Genomic DNA, 3,327 nt, shown 5'->3' on the forward strand with positions numbered 1-3,327 from the left:
ATGCAGCAGGAAATCAAGGAACTGAAGCAAAACCAGGCATCAAGCTCAAGGAACCAAGGTCACCTACCTGGAAAACCAGAACCCAACCCCAAGGAATATGCCAAGGCCATTACACTGAGGAGTGGCAAGGAGTTACCTGGTATTGAGAACAACAATGTGATCATTGAGGACAATGATCAACCTGAGAGGGAGGCAGCCTTAAAGGATGATCAAGTTGCTGAGAAACCAAGGTCAGAAAAGGGTAAAGAGGTAGCAAAGGAACCAGAACCAGAGAAGAAGTATGTGCCACCACCTCCATACCAACCCAAGCTCCCATTTCCAGGGAGATTTAAGAAGCAACTAGTGGACAAGGCAAGAGCTGTATTTGAGAAGGCACTCAAAGAGACACCACTCACAATGCCTCTCATTGATGCATTCTTAATGATGCCAAAGATGGGGAAGTTTTTGAAGGATGCTATTCTGAACAAGACAAAAGAGCTTCAAGGCATGGTAGTACTAAGTCATGAATGCAGTGCTATCATTCAGAAGAAGTCCATTCCAAGGAAGTTAACTGATCCAGGGAGCTTCACACTCCCTTGTGCCATTGGACCTCTTCTATTCTCTGGATGTCTTTGTGATTTAGGAGCATCAGTCAGCTTGATGCCATTCTCCATAGCTAAGAAGTTGGGCTTTAGAGTTTTCAAACCCTCAAGGATTTCTCTTATCCTTGCAGATAGATCAGTTAGATTGCCTGTAGGTATGTTGGAAGATCTACCTGTCAAGATAGGTGGTTTTGAAGTTCCAACAGATTTTGTTGTGCTGGAAATGGATGAGGAACCAGTAGATCCTCTCATCTTGGGCAGGCCATTCTTAGCAACTGCAGGAGCCATCATTGATGTGAGAGGTGTGATAATAGAGCTTCAACTTGGGTCTGAAAGGCTCAAGTTTGATGTGAATGAGATGATGAAGAAACCCACCATTGAAGGTCAATGTTTCTATGTGGAGACAATGGACCAGTTGGCTGATGAGATGCTTGAGGAGCTGAACACTGAGGATCCTCTTCAAGCTGCTCTAACTCAAGAACAAGGAGAGAATGAGCTCTTGGCTGAAGCAAGTGAAGGGTATAAGCTGTATCTGGACAATGCAAGAGAGCTGGGTCCTGAAACAAGGTTTTTGGAGCTGGAACAAAGAGGCTCTGAAGTCTTTGCTATCAAGGAATCAGTCACCAGCCAAAGCAACCTGGACCAGGACTGGAATGAGGCGGATGCACCCTCTGTTGAGCTCAAGCCTCTACCAACAGGGCTCAGGTATGCGTTCTTAGGCCTGAACTCTACTTTTTCCGTGATCATAAATGATAACTTGCTGGAGCATGAGGAACGTGCATTACTTAGTGAAATAAGGAAATTTAGGAGAGCCATAGGGTATTCCTTGGCAGACATTAGAGGAATCTCTCCTGATATATGCACCCACAGGATCCACCTGGAGGACTAAGCCATGTCCTCTATTGAGCACCAACGTAGACTTAACCCCAACCTTAGGGAAGTGGTTAAGAAGGAGATACTAAAGCTTCTTGAGGCAGGGATAATTTACCCAATCTCTGACTCAAGATGGGTGTCTCCTGTTCATGTTGTGCCCAAGAAAGGTGGGATCACAGTGGTGAAAAACGATAAGGATGAACTCATAGCTCAAAGAACAATAACTGGCCATCGCATGTGCATTGACTATAGGAAATTGAATTCTGCTTCTAGAAAAGATCATTTTCCTTTACCATTCATTGATCAAATGCTTGAAAGGTTAGCTAATCATCCTTATTTTTGTTTTCTCGATGGGTACTCTGGATTTTTCCAAATTCCCATAGATCCAAGAGATCAAGAGAAAACAACATTCACATGCCCTTATGGCACTTACGCTTATAGGAGAATGCCTTTCGGTTTATGTAATGCACCGGCCACTTTTCAAAGATGTATGATGCACATTTTCTCTGACATTATTGAAGAGAAAGTTGAGGTGTTCATGGATGACTTTAGTGTCTATGGCTCCTCCTTCTCGGATTGTCTCTCTAATTTGACACAGGTGTTGGAGAGATGTGAGCAACACAACTTGGTGCTGAACTGGGAGAAGTGTCATTTCATGGTGCAAGAAGGGATAGTTCTTGGGCACAAGATCTCTGAAAAGGGCATTGAGGTTGATAAGGCAAAGGTGGAAGTGATGGTAAATCTGCAAACCCCCACTTCTGTTAAAGGGATAAGGAGCTTCCTGGGTCATGCAGGGTTTTATAGAAGATTCATAAAGGACTTCTCAAGGATTGCCAGGCCCTTAACAAGACTGTTGTGTAAGGAAGTGGATTTCACCTTTGATGCTGAATGTGAAGAAGCCTTTAAGTTGATCAAGGAGGCATTGGTTAGTGCACCAATAGTTCAGGCACCAGACTGGTCTCTACCTTTTGAGGTCATGACAGATGCTTCTGACTTTGCTGTTGGAGCAGTACTTGGACAAAAGAAAGACAAGAAGTTGCATGTGATCTACTATGCCAGTAGAACACTTGACTCTGCCCAAGAGAAGTATGCTACAACTGAAAAGGAAATGCTGGCAATAGTTTTTGCCTTTGATAAGTTCAGAAGCTACCTGGTGGGATCAAAGGTCATTGTGTATACTGATCATGCAGCCCTCAGGTACTTGATGACCAAGAAAGATGCCAAACCAAGGCTGTTGAGATGGGTTCTATTGCTCCAAGAGTTTGATATGGAGGTGCTTGATAAAAAGGGGATTGAGAATGGTGCTGCAGACCATCTCTCAAGGCTGAGGATTGAAGAAAAAGTCCCCATAGATGATGCTTTGCCTGAAGAGTCTCTGATGGTGCTCCATTCATACTTGGAGTTTGAGGAAGTAGAGAGCATTCAAGAAAGGAGGATGCCTTGGTTTGCAGATATAGTGAACTATCTTGCATGTGGGGTGGAGCCCCCTGAATTGGATGCTTACAAGAGGAAAAAGTTCTTCAGAGATGTCCAGAGATACTATTGGGATGAGCCCTACCTCTATGTTCTGAACAAGGATCAGTTATACAGAAGGTGTCTTGCTGAAGAGGAGATGCAACCTGTGTTGCAGGAATGTCATGGTTCTGCTTTTGGAGGTCACATGGGGGCATTCAAAACTGTAGCAAAGGTTCTTCAAAGTGGGTTCTGGTGGCCTACAATGTTCAAAGATGCCCAGTTGGTGGTTGCAGCATGTGATGCCTGTCAGAGGCATGGGAACATATCTAAAAGAAGTGAGATGCCTCAAAACCCCATTCTAGAAGTGGAGATCTTTGATTGTTGGGGGATTGACTTTATGGGACCTTTCATTTCATCC

The sequence above is a fragment of the Eutrema salsugineum genome, unplaced genomic scaffold (assembly GCF_000478725.1).
Source record: "Eutrema salsugineum unplaced genomic scaffold, Eutsalg1_0 scaffold_2, whole genome shotgun sequence".
NCBI classification, from domain to species: domain Eukaryota; kingdom Viridiplantae; phylum Streptophyta; class Magnoliopsida; order Brassicales; family Brassicaceae; genus Eutrema; species Eutrema salsugineum.